Source organism: Camelus bactrianus, chromosome 5 (assembly GCF_048773025.1).
Source record: "Camelus bactrianus isolate YW-2024 breed Bactrian camel chromosome 5, ASM4877302v1, whole genome shotgun sequence".
In the NCBI taxonomy this organism is placed as follows: Eukaryota; Metazoa; Chordata; class Mammalia; order Artiodactyla; family Camelidae; genus Camelus; species Camelus bactrianus.
The window spans coordinates 83,204,197-83,216,314 of record NC_133543.1 but is presented as its reverse complement, the minus strand read 5'-3'; the positions used below and the strand labels follow the sequence as shown (position 1 = coordinate 83,216,314).

General features: G+C 32.7%; 1 long non-coding RNA gene across 1 annotated transcript in view; it reads right to left on the bottom strand.

The window, feature by feature from the left end:
* The window catches only part of LOC141577654 (uncharacterized), a 485,640-nt gene that overhangs the window by 402,963 nt on the left and 70,559 nt on the right, over positions 1–12,118 (bottom strand). The gene's annotated exons all lie outside the window — the stretch shown is intronic.

Here is a 12,118-nt window from a genome sequence, read left to right as displayed (position 1 = left end):
TTTGTCTAGTTTCCCACAATGGTAGTATTGTTCAAAATATCACAACTAAGATACTGAGAGTGATACAGTCAAGATACAGAATATTTCCATTGACACAAGGATCTCTTATTTTGCCTTTTTACAGCTCCATGGAGTCCCTTCCATCCCCACCACCTCTTAATCCTAGCAACTACTATTCAGTAATCCATTTCTATAATGTCACTTCAAGAATGTTATATAAATGGAACCACACAATACGTAATCTTTTGGGATTTGCTTTTTGCACTCAGCATAATTCTTGGGAGATTCATCTATGTTGTTGCATGTATAAAGTGTTCTGTTTATTGCTGAATAGTATTCCATGTTAGGGATGTAGCTGATTTAACATTCATCCACTGAAAGGCATCTGGCTTATTTTAAATTTTTGGCTGTTACAAATAAAGTTGCTACAAACATTCATGTACAGGTTCTTGTGGGAACACAAGTCTTTATTTCTCTGAGATAAATGTCTAGGAGCATGATGGCAGAGTTGTATGTTACTTGTATGCTTAATTTGTTTAAGAAACTGTCAACAGAATTTCCAGAATGGCTGTACCATTTTAGATTCCCACTAACAATGTATGAGTAATCCAGTTTCCCTGCAATATCACCACCATTTGGTGCCATCACTGTTTTCTACTTTAGTCATTTGGATAGGTGTATAGTAATATTCCATTGTGTGTTAATTTATATTTTGGTAATGGCTAATGATGTTGAACATTTTTTCTTGTGCTTATTTGACATTTATATATCTTCTTCAGTGAAATCTCTCTTTATTTCTTTTGCCCATGTTTTAATTGGATTTTTTTTTACATTTTTAATGTTGCATTTTGAAATTTTTCAAATAAATATTTTCTAGATACCAGTTCTTTGCCAAATGTAGGGACTGTAAATATTTTCTCCCAGTCTGTAGCTTGTCTTTTCATATTTTAATGAAGTCTTTCACAGATCAAAAGTTTTTAATTTTGGTGAAGTCAATTTATCATTTTTTTTTCTTCTTACAGATTTTGCTTTTGGTTTTAAGTTTAGCCCTAGATCCTGAAGATTTTCTTCTCTAATATTTTTCTAAAATTTCTATGATGTTTACATTTACATTTAACTCTGTGATCCACAGTAAGTTAATTTTTATGTAAGTTATGAGACTTAGATTGAAGTTTATTTTTCTGTCTATTGATGTTTATTTTTCTATCTGTTGCTTCAGCATCATTTGTTGAAAAGGCTATTTTTCCTCCATTGAATTGAAGTTGATCTTTGTCAATAATCAGTTTGGTATATTTGTCTGAGTCTAATTCTAGATTTTCTTTTCTGTTCCACTGAATAGATCTTTGCCAGTACATCACAGTTTTGATTATTGAAGCTATATAATAAGTCTTGAAAATAGAAGGTTTATTCCTCCCCTTTATTCTTCCTTTTCAAAATTGTTTTAACTATTATAGTTCCTCTTATTTTTCATATACATTTTAGAATACTATTTTGTCTATATTTTGATATTTGTTCTCCAGAGAGACAGATCAACTCTGTGTGTGTGTGTAATAGGGAACTGGTTCATGCAATAACAGAACTGCAAAGTCCCAAGATCTGCAGCCAGCAAACTGGAGACCCAGGAAAGTTGATGGTGTAAGATCCAGTCCAAGTCCGAGTCCAAGTCCAAGTCCAAAGGCAAGAGAAGATCAATATCTCAGCTCAAAGACAGGACAAGAAAAAGCAGGGGAGAGAGAGCGAACAAATTCTTTCTTACCAGCCTGTTTGTTCTATTTAGGCCTTTAACAGGTTTGATGAAGTCCATCCACGTTGGGAAGGGCAGTCTCTACACAGTCCCCTAATTCAATCTTAATCTCATTCAGAAACACCATCAGAAAAACACCCAGAATAATGTTTAACCAAATGTCTGGGCATTCCATGGTCAGTCAAGTTGATACATAAAATTAGCTATTACAATGGGAACTGGTTGAACTTACATGTCAATTTTGAGAGAAGTGACATCTTTATTGTTTGAATCTTTTAATCCATAAACATAGTATTTCTATTCATTTATTTAGAAATTCTTTGATTTTTAATTGACTTGTATAGTTCACAAAATCTTGTACATGTTTTGTTAAATTTAAGCCTAAGTATTTCATATTCTGCAATTTTAAATGATGTTTGGTTTTTAATGACTGAGTCCATGATATCATTGCTAATATATAAAAATATAATTGGTTTTTGTATGTTTACCTTATAGCCAGTACTCACTTTTTAGTTCTAGAAGGTTTTTTGGCAGATTATTTAGGATTTTTTTAATGAAGACAATCATATCATCTCCAGCAGGGATAATTTTCTTCATTTCTGATCTTACATGCTTTTTACTTCCTTTACTTGGCTGGTTATACTATCTAGAACTTCCAGTAAAATGTTGAATAAGATTAGTGAGAGTAGAAATGCATGGCTTGTTCTTCAGTAAAAAGAAATAAATATTTGACTTGTTCTTGATATTACAGTGAAAGCCTTCAGTCTTTAATCATTAAGTATAATGTTTGCTGTACATTTTTTGTTTGTTTTTTCTTCTTTTTGTAGTTGCTTTTTATCAAACTGAGGAAGTTCCCTTCTATTTCTATTTTACTGAGAGTGTTAAATCAAGAATGGATGTTGAATTTTGTCACTTTCTGGCATCAAGTGATGTAAACATGTGATTTTTTTCTTCATTTTCCTTTTAATATGTTGGGTTACATCACTGTCATCTTGTGTTAACATTTTTTGATTGCCTTTTTTACTCAGTTTGAAATTTTCCTGGATCTTGGTATGACATATGTTGTTCAGCTGAAATGCAGATATGTTCATATTATGCTGGGAGATCTGGGTAATATTTACATGTTCAGCTGGCTTTATCTAAAACTGTTCTAGGAGGAGGAGGAGTGACACTGCCTTGTTACAGCTACATATGTAGAAGTTCAGATTCCTCACTCAGCCTCTGACACTTTGGGAGTGAGGATACTCATTACTGCTAGGTGGAAGTTGGAGTTTGGGCTCTTTATTATGTGGTCTCAATGGGATATCCTCATTAGCACTAACGATGATGAAAGTTCTGACTCTCTGTTAGACTGCCTCTGATATCAGCCTAGTAGGGAAGGAGAAAGGCTCCTCATTACTGCTGGGTCAGGGTGGAAATTCAGACTTCCTCATTGGTCTTCTCTAATAGCACCCCAGTAGTGCTGGTGGAGAGAATTATTAAAGACTTTAGAGGGTAGAAGTCCAGGTTGCCCACTTGGCCTTTGCCAGCGTGGGTTGGGACGTGGTCACATTTCTTTTCTGTAGTGTTCGGCTGGAGTAGGACAGTTATTGGTCTAAGAGGGCTGCCTGACTTTTTGGTCAGGCTTTTGGCTGAGAAAGCAGTAGTCATTGGGGTTCTTACTGATATTTCTGGGTTGCTGGCTTCTTCAGCTCTAAATTAGAGATACATGAGGCAAAAATAATACTCAAGGAACTTATCAGTGTAACATTTGGGGGGTCCTAATGCCCCTAGCCAGTCTTTCTTCTTCTCTATACCTTTCAATGTTTCCTTAAGTTTGCTTTGTATATAATGTCCAGGGTTTTAGTTGTACTTAGTGGAAGGAATGACCTTTCATATGTTTTATCCTTTATCCATACAAGGCAATTTAGAATTCCCCAAACACTGTAGGTTTTTTTATACATCTTGGCTTTCATCTAGTTCCAAGTACATTAACCAATTTGCTTCTTCCAATTAACCTCATTTTACAGATTATGAAAAAAAAAAGCCTCAAAGAAATTAAGTAAATTGTACAATTAGGAATATGCAAACTATAAATTTGAACACAAAACTGGATGACTATAAACTGATTTCCCCTTACAACATGCTGCCTCATATTCCATGTTTTAATAGACACCTGTGGTCTCATATCATGCTTTGCATAAGCCTCATAGGTATACAGGTATGGTTAAACCTTCCTATCTGAGAGCTTTGAGGCTTTAAGTAGGTCATTAGTCATTTAACTCTTCTGAGTCTCTGTTTCCTTATCTGTAAAATGATAATGTAGATAACAATATCTTTTTTTGCTGGTTTGTTTTATGAGTAGTAATAATAAATATAAATCACTTATTGCCCCAAAGTACTTATACAATACAGAGTGGATGTGTTACCATTGCTACTATTGATAAAGTATAAAAAATAAAATGTGTATGATATAAAACCTTAAAGAAATAGGAGACATAAGCACTGAATAGGAGCTTGAGCCAGTTACAGACACTGAAAATTGTTACCACTTTCAACATATTCAACAGAGAGCATGAGCAGAATATTTATATGTCTATTAGTGAGGCATATGGTTACTTATGTGTTTGCCTCTCTCATTATGTTACATACTTTTTAGAGAAGGGGACACTCTTTATCTGTGAATCTTCCTCAGGGTCTTACAGATGAAGGATGTTTAATTAATAATTATCATATTAGATTGAATTGATATTTTGACCAACTATTCTTCATTTTTACACTTCATAAAATTATGACTTGACACTACATTGACTAGGATATTAATGCATTTGAGTTCAAGAGCAAGTGTTGAAAAAAATATGCTCTGTCTCAGACAAAAGTTCCTAATTAAAGCTCTGAGTACACATTAACTTAATAGTACAATTAGTAAAAATGAGGAGTTGGAATGAGTTTTAAGCTAAGTCCTGTTTTAAAATCAGTTAAATTAATAAATTAAGTAGTGATTAATAGCAAATGGGTAAGCATTTAAGTACTATAAAATAATTCCAAATAGTTACAAATTATTTGTCTTTAGAATTTCCTCTTCATGTCAACATAGATATCCTTTAGGATATGAGACAAGCTACTTAAGCCAGAGTTCATGAAACAGATATGCTATATTTGATATGGGATTCTTCAACTCAAGGTTAGTATTTTTAATAAAATAAGATGACAAAATCAAAGATACTAATTATTGTCCTATTTCACATAGGAACAATGAGTCATCAGTCAGTAAGTAGAAGATTTGGAAGTCCAGTCAAAGTAACCACTACATTTTCTAACTGGTTATGGTACAATTTATGAAAACTCATACTTCTAATAAAAGTGACAAAATAAATCACAAGACAAAGTCCAATAAATATGTGCAAGAAACAGGGAGGTAATCAGTCTATGATCTGATTAAATTATATGCATATGTGCTAATGAAATGCTTAAGTGAATGAACTGACTAAAGATAAATAGGTTTGATTAGGGAAAGCTTCATGAAGAAGGTGAGATCTAAGTGCTTAAAGGCAAGCAAGGTCATGGATGTGTAGAGAGACAGCTACCAAAGATTAAAAATGTGCATGCACAGAGATGAAAAAAGACATGTTAAAACTTTGGCTGGAATTAATGTCTCAGGATTTTTTTTTTTTTTTAGTATTTTTAAAATTAATGAACACAATTAGAGTCTGTATTTATTGGTGGATGGTATTTAGTCTTTGACTCTGAAATGCATCTCAAGTAGATTACACATAGGCTCCACAATCATCATTACCCACCAAGAACTTCCAAGAATATAGAACAAATGATATTAAAAGTCAAGCTATATGTATTATAGATGATATTTTAATATGTAAAATAGCCATAAATAAAAATAAAATACAAAGAATCTACTATGACCAGTAAATGATAACTATATCTTTTTAAAAGAGAAATTATTTTTATGAGGAATAGCATTCACTAAGTGTAAGTGCTTAAAGAAAAATAAATAATTTCAAATACAATTTATTCAAGCATCATATGGGGTAGGAATGGGTGGAAGCCAAATACTTATCTTCCTCAAAATCAGAGAAATGCCCAGAAATAAACAGATATCAGAAAGAGATTCTATAAACATAACAGCACGTACAATAAGAGCAGATGCTGCTATAGCATCAGATATAAACACAATTTTTTTTCTTTTTTTTTCTACTCATGTCATAAAAAATAATAGGCACATAAATATGCAACTTGCTGATATACTTATTTTAAACTAGAATTTGTTTAACTGTATATAAATCAAGTTTTTTACTCTACCAGCACAAATGGTAGAATTTTTATTATTCTTCCTTGGCAATGAACTGATTATGTATAAAAAAGCACACCAAGCAGACACTGTTAGCATTTTTCTTTTTTTTTCCTTCAATTTTTCATTTTATTAGCAGTCTCAATTTAATAATGAATAGTATCACTGATTTACTCTACAAGCCTTAATCAGTATACAAGTAAAAATAAATGCTTAATGTGTTAGTTTTTATGCCATTACCCAGAATGGTTTTTAGCTCTCAACTTCTTGCTATGGTTAGCATCTATGTTATTGCTAAGTAACAGAGTGTCTTCTAGTTTGTAAAAAGCACTTTAGAAATTAAGACACTGAAGGCACAAAGAACATTTTGAGGATTTAAATGTCCTTATACATAAGGAAGCTTGTCTCCTCTGAGGTATAGAGGGAGGAAATATGATCATGATTAAAAGAGAATTTTACTTTTTCTCTGTAGTACTGAAAGTTATATAGTTCACGAAAAGTTATGCACAATGTGAGAGATTAAATCTAGAAGGCAAATATTTTACTTGAAATAAAGACTGAGGTTGTCTTCTATGAAATTCTCTCGTATCTTATACAATATAATAGCCTTCAATTTAATTAAGTTCCTCAAAGCATAATGTGTTTATGTATTCTTCCAGATTTACAGTTCAAGAAGAACTCTGTAACCTTTAAGAAAACAGACCTTACCTGTTGCTTACTCTCATTCTTTCAGTTTTATGTAGCTTTTGTACCTCAGTTTACAAAGGCTTTATATTTTCATGAAAAACAAAGCCAAAACAAATACAGTGACTTTTTTAGACTTATTTTTTCATTCAACTAATTTAAGAGCCAACAAAGAAAGAACATAACTATATAGTTTGGTCCTTGTCTTCAAGAAATTTAAAATCTGGACAAGATATCAACATACACAAAGTATCATTTGAATGAATATGTTTTAAATGAGATGGAAGAAGTGAAACACCACGGCTAAGATGTTTTGTTTGTTTGGTTGGTTGGATTAGTAGTTTGATAGCAGGAGAAGGAGAACCAGCTGCTGAAGGAGCTTAAATAAAAAGATGATTCAGTTGGGGAAACCTGATACTATGATTGTCCATTTTCTAGGTGGGTGGGATGAGGGGTTTGAGAGAAGTGGATAATCAACTCATTTTTGTTGAGAATCTAAAAGAAAAACTCATAAAATCCCTGGGAAGGTGAGAGGAAGAGAAACACTAGGGGTTGGGAAAACTCTGAAGTCTAATATCTGTACAGGTTGGAAGTGAGGACCACAAGGTGCTAGGCAAAAATAAAGGAGTGGGTCCAGAAGTACATGCTAGAATAATCTCAACAAATTAGAAGGCTACAGGATTCTCCCTGAAGTTACAACAGGAAACAGGAAATTTCTCTGGTTGGTCTTCCCAGTCACTCATAAAAGGATGCCAGGGGAATTAGGAACTCTGATTTATAGGGACAGGCCAGAGCACTCAGCACTTGAGCTGTAGGAAGAAGAAATTATACATGTCTTGTAAGTACTGCAGAAGTTTGAAGAGGGGCTTTCATGTGGGTGAGAGCATTCAACCCAAGACTCATATGGGAGAAGGATTTAAAATTTTGTTCTTGATGTAGAGGATTTAAATGGACAGAGTGACAGCTTATATCCTAGCAAAAGTGCCCCTCCTACTTTAAACACTCCACAGTCACCAAACTTCATGAGAGAATTACGTTGGCAAGTCTCCTCAGGAGATCTTTTTTCCCTATGAGCCTTTTAGGTACATTAACCTTTGCAGAAAATGGTAGTGGAAGTGATTCTCAGAATTTCTTCCATATATGTCCCTTAACTGCAACCAGTCTAACTTTTTAAGCAGTTTGTTTTCTAATATAACAGCCCAAAGAGACTCCAGTACCATTTCTATCATTGTGTTTTGATAATGTGATCTCAGTTCTTGAGTGCAATATGCCAAAAATCTCTCATAAGCAATCAGCATGATGGGAAATCTCATTCTACCTCTCACAGAACCCTAGTTTTATGCCAAAGATACATAAAATAACTATTTACTTTTATTATGCAAAAATGTCATAAATTTAGCTAAACTCTTGAATTACATTGAGATTTTTGGTGTACTCACTGATAAAATTCGAAGAAAAAGAAAATTTAACAAGAAGGTTTAATTGATATATAAACATAATGTTGAATTTGCATGAAGCGAAAACTTGTTAAATTTAGCAAAAGTCCCAAAAAGCTGCCTTGTTAAGACAGGATACAGAAGAAGAATAAGCATCTTACAGTCCTGGACTAGAACATTTACCAATTACTCAAATCTTTGCTATAACAAAGTTAGCAATGTTAAACTCAAGTCAAGAAGTAAAGAAATGTAACTACTAATTATTGAAAGTATTTTTTTGTTAAATGTGACTTTTTAAACTCATCTTCATAATGTAGTCAATGAAATTTGCCCCTTCATAATTTGAATATATATTAATCAGAACATTTTGTAGATCTTAAAGGGAATTTGGAATATTTGCAAAAAGCACATTGTAATAAAATGTGTAATAAAATGAAATAAATGATATGAAACAAATCTACAAATTAGCACAAAGCACCTTATAAGTGCTCTTTTTAAAATACATATTTTAAAATATCATTAACCAAATATAGTAAATGCATCTGTGCAACTGTCATTCGTTTCTAATATGTCAAGAAGTGATTTCATATCTGTGATGTTAGGTGAAATTATAGTAGCTCAGAGTAATATCTAACTTTATTACATGGTTATGGTGCCATTAAAATGCCCCTGATGAGGCGTTTTACACGTGTTATTTCATTTCATCTTCACAGCAACCCCACAAACTAGGTACAAAACCCATTTTAAAGTAATTAAATTAAGTTTTTCTGAGATTAAGAAACTGTTTAAAAATACTCAGCTGTAAAGTGTTAGAGCCTTGATTGAAATTTAGTTCTCTATGAACCTAAATCTCATTTTCCTTAACACTAAGAGTATAAACAGATCTTAACTTCATTAGTTTAAATTAAATGTCAATGAAGAAGAAATACTCTAAAAAGTTTGCCAATAAATTTTAAACAAAAGATAAACCATATTTATGAATGTAATTCTTTAATATTATATACATATACATTATTTAATTTTTCTCTAGCTTATTTGACATTGTCTTGAGTAAAGTTTCACTTACCTTTCAGTTATTTGTCTCCCAAATTCTAAATATGATTTTTACAGTTTTTAAGAAATAACTTTAATCACAATGAAACTTTTAAAGCTCTGAAATCTGGGTTTATATACAATGCTGCATATATGTGTCTCATCTTGTCAAAATAATATATGTTGCATGACAATATAATAAAAGCAACATATTGTAGTCTTGTCAGTATATTAAGTTCTGTGTCTGTATAACTCTGATATTCAAAAATGTTTAAATTCTCTAAAAGATAAATTGTGAGTCTTGTTTCTTCCGTATTTATAACTAAAAATAACTCCACTATAATTTCTTATACTGTAAATTTTGTTTTGGAAATGTATAAAACATAGTGAAAATCATAGAAATGGTTGGCCTCCTTATTGAAAGGCAGGTTCCTTCTTTATAAAATGGGTATCACTTCTCCCGTTCATAAGCAGTTAATTTACTTGGGGTCTTAATGTTTTCCCTTTCTTTTAGGTTGCTACAGTGATTCCTTAAATTTGTGTCTCTTAATTGCTCACTTTGCAACATATACACAGACATGAGAATGATAAATGTTGAAACCTAAAGATACTGTTTTTAGCCTTTGTTAATTCAAGCTTTGTTTGGGTTACAGCCATCCAAGATACAATGTAGAAATAAGTGAATTTGTCCCTCTAATCCAAATCTGGCAAGACACTCTTAGTGTAAGACCACTGAATATCTTATGATGGGGGGGAAAAAACAGAAAAACATAAAAAGCATAATTCTTGTTACTGGAGTGCTTCTAATATAAAATAACTGTGACCCAAATAGGACATTAAGAACATCATGAAAACTAAAAGCAAACCATCAAGAAATTAGAGATTACTCGAATGCAAATTTTGAAACCCAATGGGTTATTGTGAAATTCATAAAAAAACTTGACATCAATCACACGATTTCCATCCATCTAGATCTACCTTTCCCTCCATTCTTAATTCTCCATGATTAAGGGCTCTGCTCTGCTCTCCCTTCAGCATTTCACCATAAGCAGTCAACATTTTAGAAAGTCATATAACATAAATTCAAGAAAAAATAATTTTGAATATGAGGATGAAGAGAGGAGCTAGAAAACAGCTTAAAAAAACTGGCATTGGCCCTTTTTTTCCCCATACTTCATATTTGCAATCAACATATCAATTCAAATTATAATTGGAACAATGTAGTTTCTTCCTTTCCCTTCTCTCTACACTGGAGATGAGAAGAGACTTTTACTAAGAATTTAACTGAGTACTTGCAAATGGAAATAAGAATCCTTCGTTAACTAAGTTTTGGTATAGTCAAGGAGGTGGTTATGAAGAGCACATGGATCAGCATGGACCCAAATATTATCTTTTGTCCCCCTAAGGAGCACAGTTTGACAGTGGGATAATGCTCTGACTAATAAGGAAGTACTAACTCCATGGAAGCCAAGTAGCCTGAAAAGCTAGGGGGCAATTAGTAGTATAGTCCTCTTGTTCTTAGAGAGTTTAGATGGCACTCTAAGAATTAACATCTGCATTGTCCTTGAAGGTAGAGGTGTGTATGTGCATGTGTGTGTGTGTGTGTATCTTATTTAAGTTATGAACTGAAAAAATAGAAAATCACAAAGGCATGTCTCTACTCTCTTTGAAAAAATAACCAAGAAAGAGCTTGCACCTTTAAGTGTCTAGTCCACTGATGGACTGCTCTGTGGACTATCTTAATAATTTCTTACTGAAATGTTTTATTGGTTGGAAATGTCAAAATTGGGGAAATGCCCTTCTGGGGAAGTAAGGATGAATCTGGATCAAATCAACTACACAGGTAGGTATTAGATTTTCCCAAAAGTTGGATGGAACTTATATATTCAAGTTTGGAGGAAGAAGACATTTTCACAGATAGGTAAAAACTTAAAACAGGGTATTAAATTTAGAGACTGAGGATATGTAAGTAAGAATCCCTTTAGAGGAATACTAAGGGAAAGATTCATCACATTTGGTATTTTTCCTTTATAGTAAATGAAATATCTTATTGAGAATAGAGTTCTAAATTTTATGCCCTATGTTCATTAATTACCGTAACATCTATTTAAGTTTGATATCCTGTGTACAATTGAGTAGATAGGTAGAGAAGAACAAAGAGATGAAGAAATTAAGAGAACCATGGCATATTGATATCTTCACTGCTCTCTGTTCTACAGAACATCCTCCAGTACCATGTCCAATACCATCAGGTGCTGAACATCACCAAAGTCAGTGTCACTCGCATTGGAGCTGGGGAGCCTTGGGAAAACCCATGACACAAAGGCAGACACAGCCCAGGAAGAAAGTAAAATATCTTCTTTTAAAATATATACTGTCAGGCATGAAGGGGTGTGTGAAAACTGCTTAACTTTCCTGGACTTATTTTTGCCATCTGTCAAAGAGGAATGAAATGGATATTTTAGGCTTATAAATAATGTGAAGTAATATATGAGAAAATGTTCTATAAGTTAAAAATAATCCCAATAAATATAAGGCATAGTTATGAAAAATAAGTGCAAAACTAATGGCAGAATCCTTTATTCATAGAACTAATGGAAGACTCTTTAATATTAAATGATTTACGGCTGGAACCACAGTGCCATCTAAAGACTCCATACCAGACCTATAGAACAGTAACTTAGTAATCATGCTTTTGGTGGGGCTGAGTCTAAATAGCATAAATGTAAGTGGATATGTTTTGGTAATATTCCATTACAAAGTGTTCTTTGTGATGTTCTAGAATTCAATTCAGTTTAGAATGTAAATCTTTCATCAAAAAGTTCAAAAAAAATTTTAGACCTAAAAGCACATGTGACCAGGAAACAGAATAGACATAGCATTTATGTAATAATTTTATATTATATTTTGCTCTAAAGCTAACAAGAATAACATTTC